This window comes from Lissotriton helveticus, chromosome 2_1 (assembly GCF_964261635.1).
Source record: "Lissotriton helveticus chromosome 2_1, aLisHel1.1, whole genome shotgun sequence".
In the NCBI taxonomy this organism is placed as follows: domain Eukaryota; kingdom Metazoa; phylum Chordata; class Amphibia; order Caudata; family Salamandridae; genus Lissotriton; species Lissotriton helveticus.
This window is the reverse complement of record NC_136059.1, coordinates 1,663,586,331-1,663,598,793: the sequence shown is the minus strand read 5'-3', so window position 1 is coordinate 1,663,598,793 and position 12,463 is coordinate 1,663,586,331.

The following is a 12,463-nucleotide window of genomic DNA, read 5'->3' as shown; positions in this document are numbered from 1 at the left end:
TTCCGCAAAGGAAAAACACAGAAGAGAAAACATGCACATGAGACTCTTCTTCCACAAAACAATGAATTGTGCACTTTCTTCAACAACTTTAGAATTGATGTCAGTGCAAGCAGGCTGCGGCCTGACAATGCTTCCTTGAGGTCTAGGTATTTTAACTATGTCTTATTTTTTAATTAGTAAAATTGCTTTAATGCATTAAATCTTCACTTTCTAGAGTTCTGGGAGCCAATTTAAGTTACAGAATCAGTCAACCAGGCACATACCTCTATTTTCCATTATGTTTACAGTAACATTGCTCCTAAATGCATTACTAGCAAACCTCCCAAAAGACATATACGGGTCTATTGAGCTCACATTAAAAAAACTTCATCAACAACTGAAAGTTGTCAAGGAACCAATGATTTCTCTAGGAATATATTGTGCTTTGATTAACAAAAATTGAAGTTTTGAATGTTTTGTGAATAATATTAAGCCATTTGTTACCCATGCTGCTTTCTAACATAGGCCAATGGGTCCCAGTTTTCTTTTGCACTCGGGCACCTTGCATCTTGCACTACTTACCCGTGTATATCTATCTTTTCTTATTATTAAGGAACCTACCTTACTCGCTACTTTGGATGGTGATTGTAGGTGTAAAATATCCTGACGATGAATTAAGTCTTCTTTCCTGTATTCTTTTTTCAGTAAATGCCCGCATCAAAACAATCCTTATCAATCAATGATGAAGATGGCACTCTTAATATGGAGCTCTTGACCATACCTGTCTACCTGCATCCTTTATCATTCTTATAACTTTGTTAAAAACATATTTATACTACCATGTACATTATTTGGGAAACATTTGCTTCCAATAATTCAATATATTGAGTAGCAGTCTTGTGAACCTTCTGAAGGTTCTCCCTTTTACTGATATCCTTGACATAAGAGCTGATGTTAGGTGGAATACTCAAAGTGTACCACTTTTATGAGAGTGGCTACAACCCTCTCTCACCAGACTATGTGGAGACTGACTGGCTCTGTAGAGGCCGATTGTGATGGCAGCATGTTTTTAGTCATGCCTTAGAGTTAGACCTTTCTTACCTATGCCCCTGTGTGAGGACTGCCCACCAGTTCTTCCATGTAAAAGGTCCATTCAGCATGCATTACTAATGTGCTTAGCTGTCGTAATGCCTGGGACATTCAAGTGAGATGCCTGTAGCATGTGTATTGTGCATGTGGGGAGTAGCAGAGGGCAATACATGTCTATATCTGGAATGCTGAATACTTAGGTTTATGCACTCCACATTTGTGTGTGCTGCATAAGATGGAGGTCTCTTCTGTGCTGGAATGAGATGTTCCCCATTAATGCCTCAGCTTTTGCATGCAAACTCTTCTGAACCTACCTCTCTTGAATTAGGTGTACCTGGTAGCCGTGAAGGAGGGGGTGACCAGCTATGTTGCCTCAGGCTTCCTATACCGCCGTGAATCCCTCCAATCTCCAGTTTCCTTTATTGTGTCCATCCCCTTTACAAGGCGCACTACCAGTGTAATACACCTCCTCGACCAAGCTAATCCAAACTGGTCTCACAGTGTCCTCTGGGGCATGAAGATTGCACGTTATAAACACCAGCAGGAGCCGGGTGGCTCCACCAGGATTTTAGGAGCTGAGCATTTAAAATCTGCAGACTTCATGATTGGCTGAAGTCATGCATTCTTTGCCACCAGAGGAGTAAAGGTGCTGGCCTGCTTAACAACTATTTTGTTCAACTTTTTCAACTCAATACCAAGAAGGTATTTGCACCAACAGAGAATATAACAGAGTCTTGTGCTTTCCTCCATGTGCTTGCCATTATTCATTTGAAATAGACCTGAGTCCATCAAAGCCTACTTAACTACAATAACCCTATTACTACTAAAATTGCACAAAAAAGGAAAAACTGGCAGTGTGATAGAGACAATGCACGAGAAAAGATATAAAGCTGAGCTGACCTCAAGAACCTACATGGGAACAGCTTTACAGACTATGTGCCCAGGAATCATGGGGTTACTTTAGCCTAGGGGCCATGGTAAGCAAGATCTATGACCTGGTTAATGAACTCCATCACTTTCAGACAATTGAAGGAGTAAATCTGCTTTGCTCCTGGCCCACCCTGTGCTTGGACTAAATATTATTGTGGTTGTAGGATGCCTGAAATTGATTCCTTTCAGTCACAAAGCCAGCCACTCTTTAGCCCATGGTCTGATCTTCTCAGTTGAGGAGGAACCTCTGATTGCAAATAGTTCTGCCGCTAAAATGGTGATAATGTTAACGAGGCTCTTGCTAATAGACCCTGCCACTATAAAAGCATGACCAGCGGGTGTGACGATAAATGCACCTATTCCATTAATGCATCTAAAGATACATAAAAAGGGAGCAGTGACTCATGATTCAACACAATGGGACCGGTTCATAAAATGCATTTTGTAGTACGCAAAGTAATGCTGCAGTGGTACTAGTCATATACCATAAAAGCTATGTGCAAATCTACGGGCGGAGACCTCTGCTTCTGTCTCTTCTAACTTTGCTGTGGTGAGATCTCTGCCAGTATGGCTGACATATCTGCACAACGGTACATGGTTACATAATAAATTTGGGAGGAACAAGTGGGTGTAGCTGGAAATTCAGGAATACTTAATACTAAACGGGTTTGGTTAAAGGAAATTTAAGGAGGGGTTTAGGGAGTGACATAATAATACAAAAACACACCTACAAAACAGTAAGACCATTGCAAGTTACAAACTATACGTCTAAGTAACTACATCCTTAAACGTGTCAAAACAGGTATAGATGTACTCCAGCCCAGCCTTGGAGTAAGTCAGGCACCATTCATCCACACATGACCACTAACACACTCTCATAGACAACAATAGAGTAGTAGATTTAAAATAACACCCCAGAGGACCTTTATGTTACATCAAATTATCCATGTATTAGAAATAGATAGATAGATAGATAGATAGATAGATAGATAGATAGATAGATAGATAGATAGATAGATAGATAGATAGATAGATAGATAGATAGATAGATAGATAGATAGATAGATAGATCGATAGATAGATTGATTTAAGGTTAAAAATCATATCTATTTAAAGTTTTAAAATAATTTTAATAATACATGTGGCAGCTGATTTAGAGTTTGGCTGCCAAACTGAAGGTGTGTCTGCCTGATCTACAGATGGAAATACCTTAAGTATGTTAGTTATGGAAACATCTCCATCACTGACATACTCTTCCGATTGTCCAACAGAGTTAAAGCTGTTCCAGGCTTGACGATTCAACCGCCCATCCAATTGAGGTTGAGCAGTCGAAAGCTGCCTGGTAAGGGACAGTAACATTTGCGCAAAGACCCCTCACCATAGGAGATACCATCATGTTATGAGAGTCATTCGTTTTGGTATTATCAAGGACAACATCACACTTTGGGATTCTTTTTCTGAAATTACAAATACATAGTAAATGATTGACGGATGCTATCATCATCTTGACGGTCCCATCAGTCAAACTTTTAATACTTTTAAATGTAACAGTTGTGACAACAGTTGCTGCCACTGCTAGAAGATGTCTGGCCCAGCCAGAGGCCATCTCTAAATTCAGAGTACAGTTATTCAGTCAGGGTGATTCAGTATTTTCTTGTGTTTCCTTTACAGAGTAATTACTGTACTCCGAACTTTAAATCAGTCTTCTAATTTAAAACAGTATCTTCACACTCAAGAATGTTGTTTTAGAATACTCCATTTCCTAGTTTGAGGAGCTGAGACATGTAAGTTTACATGTAGGGTTAAATCTACACTTGGAAACTGTGTAAATCTTCATTTGAATAGGGCGAACCGAAGAAAAGTGAAGAGTTACTCCTATGTGTAGTAGTAAATGTCTGTGTGAGTAAATATACAAGTGTATATTTACTTTTAGAAATTGGTCCCACTGTCAGTTCCACAAACTGTCCTAAAAAAAGACCAGTTAGAACCCTAACTATTCTCAGTGGCTCAGTTAAGTGAGGTGCGCTGCCCTGCTGGGCTACTTCTTAATTGGGAAAACCAAGGACCATTCCAGGTTGGGAACTGAGGGGCATATTAGCAAGAACCTCGTTAACATTATCGCCGTTTTAGCGGCAATTTCCTGCCGCTAAAACGGCGATAATGGGCTTGCTAATATGCGTTATAGAATTCCAATAGAAGCCCAGGTTAGATGTCCTGCACATCTTACCTGGGCTTCTATTGGAATTCTTTAACGCATATTATCAAGCCCATTATCGCCGTTTTAGTGGCAGTTTCCTGCCGCTAAAATGGTGATAATGTTAACGAGGCTCTTGCTAATATGCCCCCTTGATTTTTCGATGGAAGGTTTTTGGGTTAGGATTTTAGGGACTTTTAAATGTCACCCTTTTAATCTATGGGTTTCATCTGTTTGTTAGGATGACAAAAGCATTTCTAGCAATGTGAGAGAGAAGTTTAATCATATTTCACGTTGATTATAATGCACAGAAGGTGGTAGGACCCATTGGTTTTCTTTGTTTATCCTATTTTAAGTCCACTATTTACTTACCTGTTATTAAATAATTTTTCTTTTCATAAAGAATTGACTAGGCATATCATTCCTTAACTGTTATCTAAAGTGTTATACTATCTTATGACTTTCTTAATGGTAGCTCCCATTATGTTTTTCTCCACAGCTGCAAATTCTGTTCACCTGCTCCACACAGAAGGGGTATCCAGCTTCATGGAGCCCTCATCGGCTACAGCCTCCAGCTTCATCCCAGTGGAGATTTTCAACTTCCAAAATTAGACTAAATCTGAATGTTGAAACCTTCAATGCAACTGTGTCCAGTGGATCCCCCTACTATGTCGCCTCCTCCTCAGACACCGTTGGCTGCCTTGCACCACTAAACTTTACCTTCTCAGATATTTATCTTAAAAAAAATCAAAGTCTAAAGGTAAGCAGAGACTGGGAACGATCGACCACGTATATCTGAACCCGCACCACTGTGTTAGCTTATAACTGTCAACTTTGTCCCAGTTGCACGTGACTCGATGTCTGCGATTGACCGTTCAATCTTTTAGACACTAGTTTTTACTAAAACTTTTTTAAATCATTACAGCTGGTTAACTGATTTTTGTTGTTTGGGTGTCAAATCATTTTTCAAGTCTTTTTTTTAAATCAGTTTGGGGTTGTCTTTTGTTGTGTTTTCACTTTATTACTGTTCATGTGCTGCATTCATACTTTACACATTGCCTGTAAGTTAAGCCTTTTTTTTGTTTTTGCCAAGATACTTTAGCGACTTTTTGTGGTGCACCGTAACAAGCATTGTGGTTGTTGCTTGAGGAGGGATCACACCCCAGCAAGCATTATACTGGGTGCTGACAGAAGCCAGCACCTTTCTTTTGCCCCTGCATTGGTGGGAGCAGCACCTTTTACTGCTTCCATTGGGCAGAAGCAAAATGGAAGGAAGAGTGCAGGCAAAGTGCCTGCACTCTCCTGGGATGGGAACCACCGTATCCCCGGGGTGGGCTACCCAGGACACTGTAAAGTTTTGGGAAGATTTAAATTAGGGCACAAGTTATAGTTACTTAAGATAAGTGTAAGCTGTAAATAGCTGTGTTTTTTTTATTTAAAATGGTATGTTTTAACTGACATTTTCAACTAACGATAACATTCCTCTTACCTTTGGGTTTTTTCAGTGAATGTCTAAGGTTTTTTTAATGTAAAGTATCATATTGTTACAACTCTTAACTACAATCTCACTTTAGCCTTTGTTTGTTTCAGTGAATTTCTATGCTTTTTTAATGTAAACTAAAATGTCTATCACCCTGATGGGGCCTGGGGCTGACCTGCATGTGGCCAGGCCCTGCGCCAACCCTGCATGGCCCCTTATTCCCCACAGCTTATGGCCTTTGACTGTGCATGCATGGAATTGGGCTTACACCGCTCACAATATAATGTTACAATATGATGTGTGTCATTTTAAGTAAGGCAGACCTGCTGACTTTGTCAAAGGGTCAGAATATAAAAAGTGGGCATTTTGGCTTTATCCAGGTGTCAGCATATCAGCATATATTAAACATACCTATTGTATATGTCAAAAAGTCACTAAGGTCACAGTAGCCCCCTAAACATTAGAAAAATACTTGGTGGTACCATTTCCCCTTCTAGGGATAGCATCAGGCTGAAACATATCTAACAGAAAAGTCCTTGCAGGGCGTTATGGGGTGCTTCTTCACTGGAGCAGTGAAGAATAAATGAGCAATCCTGCAGCTCATGTATTATTCTTTATTGTAAGATTTGTTTTTAGGGCATTGGTTACCACCTCAGGGACCCTTACCTTTTTATAATGTTGGGGACAGTAGGGCGAGTCCCAAGAACCCTGAAGCCCCTGCTGGCACCCCAGTCAGCACCATTAGTAGGTACTGGCGGAAGCCAGTGTTTTTATATTTTAAAATGGGTGCCTACCAGGGGGACCGACAACATTATGCAGATAGCACCCTTGTAAGAAAAGTAGTTTACGTTTTAAAGTAGTGTATATAGAGTGCTCCTCTTACTCCCTCTCTTGTTAGTATTTCACTTTGGCATTCAGAGGTAGCACCGTACCCCAGTAAGAAATAAGTACACAGCATAAAAACATGGCATCATTTGATAGTATAACCCGTATAACTGAGAATAGAGCATCTACGATGACTTATTCGAATGAAGAAGCAACCGACATCTATGCCCTCATTAATGAGATAAAATTAGTAGACACACAGGGGGGGGTCTACCATACAAAGACTTAAACAGTTGGAATACTTGACACGCAGGCAATTGAACCAGCGTTTACACGCATCTACGCTAGTACAATATCACCGGGCGAAATGAATTTGCCGAGGGCTACGAATAGCACTACGACCTATGTTATTCAGGTTCCACCTCAACCCTAAATTTATGGATAAGTGGTTCTCTATATTAAATAAGTGCTCCCTAGATTTAATCCTTCTGATCATCGAGGAATTGTCTAGTACTATTAGAGAACTTGATGAGGAAATATTCAACATTAAGAAAGAGCTAGAGATTTGTATAGAAGAACAGACCTGGTCGAAAACATTAAAGGATCTGAACATCAAGTTGGATAAATACAGCAAAGAACTGCAAGAGGGGAAGATTCGAAAGTATCGTCGTGATACAATCGATTACAAACTCAATAAGGTTTACACGTGGGCTGAGATCTATGCGAAAAAACGTTTCACTAAGCCAAGAACAAATACATCCAGTGAAGAAAGTGTGGCAACTGACCATGATATTTCGACAACACGTCCACCTTTGTCAAAATCCGCAACATCGGAAACTTCCTCGAGTATGTCTGACAAACAACCAAGTGGTACATCAGGAGCATTTGTTTCGACTTTAACACCGTCTTTTTTAGAACAGGTTCCATCGGTGGGACAACCGCCACCGTTAACACAAACCCTTGTACCCCCACAAGATCCAGCAAACGTCCAACCAGGAGAGGAAAGGGGAAAAGTACTAAGAAGTGGGAAGAGTGTAGCTTGATTATTAATATATCATCATTTCAATTGACAAAGCAACAATTCATGACACTCAACAAGAGGATGAGTTTTGTTCCAATGAATGATACCACTTTACTAGATACCAAAGTGGCGTTGTATAAACTAGTACGTAAGCTTAGATTATGACATTACTTCTCGAATATTCTCCAACTTACTGAAGACCTGAATGTTGACTCAGAATTAAAGACATTTCGACCCAAAAGCACATATCAAGCTCCACAGTCTCACAAGATAATAGACTTCTTTGAAGAATCAGTGAAGCGAGACCTAATGAAGATCCAGTATAAATCTACTCGTAAATCCAATTTCAACAAACATGAACATAGAATCATTCAAGGCATCTCACAGAATGAGAAGCTCACACTGAAGCCGGCAGATAAGGGAGGAGCTTTAGTTGTAATGGACACTGAGTATTACACATGCAAAGTGGAGGAGCATGTAAGTGACATCAACACATATATTTTGCTTGATGGAGATCCCACTAACAATCTGCAGGATATTCTACAAGAATACTTGATTAAGGCTAAGGATGACGGTATCATTGATGACGAACAGAAACTTTACCTGACCACACAGTACCCAAAATGACCTCATCTCTACATGACACCTAAAATACATAAGCACCTGACAGATCCACCTTTTCGCCCCATTGTGGCAGGATGTGATTCAATATTTGACCCAGTTGGCAAGTATTTAGATCACTATCTTCAGAAATTTGTACAGAAATGGTGCACATACATTAGAGACACCACACATTTTCTGAACAAAATTGAGACTATCCAAGATGTGTATGATAAAAATTGGATATTATGCACAATAGATGTGACGGCCTTATACATCTATTAATCACCAGGAAGGAATGGAAGCAGTAGAGTGGGCGCTACTTCAATTAGATCTACCAGAGGATAAAAGTATATTTATCCTAAGACTATTACATTTCTGTCGTAACAATAGTTACTTCAACTGGAAAGACAGATTCTATGGTCAAATGACCGGTACCAGCATGGGATTCTCAGGGGCTCCTGCATATGCGAACATATTTATGTTGAAATTTGAGGATGAGTACATCCTAACAGCTGATATTTGGCAAATGGGTCTTGTACAGTATTGTCGCTATATTGATGACATCTTTATCATTTGGTCAAAGTCTCAAATTGAATTGCAGAAACAGATAGCACAACTCAATGAGAAAAATCCAAGAATTCAATTTACTCACACGATGAGCATGAGAGAGATACATTTTTTGGATGTTAAAATCACCAAGGATGACAAGAAATTACTGCTCCTTACAGATATATATACGAAACCCACTGACCGCAACAATACCCTCTTGTTTACCAGTTTCCATCCTAGAAGTTTGATTACTAATTTACCATACTCACATTTTTTAAGGATTAAAAGGATATGCTCCGAAGATGAGATATTTCACACTCAGATTCAAACCCATCGATCAAGGTTCGCTCAAAGAGGGTATCCATCTGAAGTTTTGGAACAAGCTGTAGACAGACTAGCAATTGTGGATAGGCGAACGTTACTCAACCCCACGAGCAAGCCACAAAAGCAAGGTATTACATTCGTATCAAAATATTCCACAGTTTCAAATCAAATTAAGAAAGTTATCCTGAACAGATGGGAATTACTACAAAATGAAGCGGATTTCAATGGTATTTTTATGGAGAAACCAATTGTCGCCTACACTAGAGGGAAGAATTTGTTAGATATCATGCGTATCCCGAAACAGACTGACATCATGGATTTACATAAAGGTACTATGCGTTGCTTAAACTGTGTACACTGTAATAATATCATCACAGGCAACATCTTAGTACACCCTCTGACGGGCAATAAAATACAATTGCGTTTCACCGGAGATTGCAATACAACCAATATTGTCTACAGTTTAAAGTGCCCGTGTGGGAAATTGTATATAGGCAAAACAGGACGTAAATTTAAAGTCAGGCTCACTGAGCACAAAAGTAATTTCAAAACTAGAAACAAGACCACGTCTGTAGCTAACCATTGGGTTGAAGAAAAACACAACATCGCACAAATGAGAGCGCAAATTATTGAAGTAGTAAAAAAACGTGAAGGTCAGAACAATCATGCTAAACTCCTACAAAGAGAGTCATTTTGGATTGAACATCTGGGAACTCTTATTCCACGTGGTCTCAATGACAGAATTGATTACAGTTGCTACTTGTAAATGCGTTACATCGTTCACATACATGTAACATACACTTTGCACATAATACAAACACAGTAAATTTACAAGTAAAAACAAACAGCAGGAAAGTGGACAGATAAGCAGGATTAGATTCCACCAACTTTGATCATAAAGACAGACGTGACATTTACAAAGTAGTAGAATGTTACATTTATACAGTAGTATATTTTGATCAGTAGATTGTAACTACCTTGAGTAGAGGATACTGACTTGGGATAGCGTGCTCTCCATACAGTATGTTCATATTACGGTTTTTCGAAAAACGGATAATATTGACATGAGTACACTTTAATCTAGATCATGAGATATGGTATAGATCACCTTAAAGTACATAAGCAACGTATCTTCAATTTGATGTCATGTTATTTCCCTTCATTTCATTGTATAACTATGTTCCGTTACTTTAGGCTCATTATTATTTTCATATCAGTGATCTTGGTCTCTTTTGTGTTTGGAATCATAGCATATCAGAATGATAATGTACATTGTATTGATGTTTGTGGAAGAACTTAACAAGCCAAGTGAAGACATGTGGTCACGTATAATATGTAATCAGTGTAACGTGTATGTATATAGCTTCACATTAATCGCATCTACAAATTAGGTTTCAGGAACGACCATGAGATTGTAACTTCTTTGTAACAGACAGTCTAATCTATTTCCGTGTACGAAACGCATTTTTAGCTCCAGAATGTTATAAAGAAAACAGTTCCACCTAACACAATAATCACAGAAGATCACCTTGCATTAGTCTTTCGTTTATTTTCTGTAGGATTCACCTTGATGGTCATATATAATTAGTATGCGCGGTTTACAGCATACATATTTCGTACGTTATTACTATCGGGTATAATAACACTGAGATCAAGGAGAACGTAGGATGTCGTATCTATTTTAAATAAGAGACCATGACTACCGGTTCCAGCATTCTTAGTGCAGCTCACGTAGTGCACCATTACATGAGAACTATTTAAAGGTCGTATGGTATCCTTCCGCGGTTTCGCGGATCCAGTTCAGTATATGCTTACAGAGATTAGAAATTGGTAAGTCAGCCGTTGAGTCTCTCCTTATTTCAAGCTAGGAAAACTCCGGTCTTATATTGAGAGTAACAATAACCTTGCGATGTATGTTTTGCATATATTTTTTATGTAGATAGTGGCTGGTAAGCACAAGCATCTACCGTGACAACAACAGAGAGTTTACTGTGACCAACACATGAAGAGTAAAGGTATTTACGTGAAAGTGTTTATCTATCAGGGTGATATATTTAACGTTAGCATCGTTTCTCAGTCTGTTTCCGTCTATTAAATTACAGATATCTCACTTGTATCGCTTTGACAAACAGTGAAGAACGCAGGAATCTCGGCTTGATAGTTCAGCCAGGAGGTAATTATATATGACGCGTTTAGTTGTTATTATTAATATTAGGCTCCAAAGTTTTCATATTACATTCATGTTCGCATACAAGCCGTTCGTGGACTATATGCCACCATTGATATCATGTATAGACTTGAATCAGCATGTAGACCTAGAAAGCAGCTTCATGGAAATGAGTACTTACTATCTGATAACCAGTACTCTGGGAGACAGGTTAAATATTGCATGGGTTAGAGTCGCATAGATAAAGAGTCGCCATTGAACGTGAATACATTGAGAACACTTATAATGTGCACGGAATATTTCTTTTACAACCAGAGGTTACATTTATTGTATCTTAATTTGCCTGAAACGATAAACATGGCATATTTTGTTCATTATGAGTAAATCCTAGTACACTTTATTAACAGGATCAGTCTGGTTATTTGCGCGTGCACAGTGGCCCTACACCATATGTGATGAACGCAGAGGATATAGAGCATACGGTAACGTTGTTAAAGGTATGCACACATGACAAATCATAACATTATGTGATCTGGATTGGTATTACTGTTCCCCCTAAAGAGTAAGTAGGACTCACCACAGGAACACTAATTAATATGGTGTTGTGACAATAGGAAGGTAACAGTAATGGTGATTTGTTAATATATTTGCTGTCCTTAATTCATGATATTTACCGATGTAACATTTTCATTATGTTTGGAAATATGTTTTTGTTATGTTAGTAGTACTATTATTTGATCAGCAGAACATGTCGACTGCATATAAATGAGAGCACAAGTTACCAAGACTAAGCTTATGTGAATTTTGATAGGTTTTTAATATCAATATGTATCATATTTTACATGTTATCAGTCAGGGTGGAGACAGCGAAGCATTCTAACCTGAGTCATTTTCATCGTAAAGTCCTTATAGATCCCACTGTTGTTTGACATGTAATATACAGTAGCAGTATGCTGCATTAGGTGTATGTTGACCCATTGAGTTTAGAATCAAGTATCCCTCCTATGTGTAACTACTGATACAATTTATGTCGAAATGAGTATAATTCATGAGAGTTGTTCATCTTATGTACTTTTAATTTATTCTTTCGCAGATACTCGCCCCTGAAGAAGGGAACAGGGTTTCCCGAAATGCATCGGGCGACATCTTCTTTTAAGTCCTGTAACTGTTAAATATAATGATGTAAAGTCTTCACATGATTATGTATATATGAATACCATGAGTTATTGTATTTCTCTCATAAGAACAAAGTAAAGTTGAATAGAGGCATTTCGATTAATTTACGTTATGCAACGAACCAAA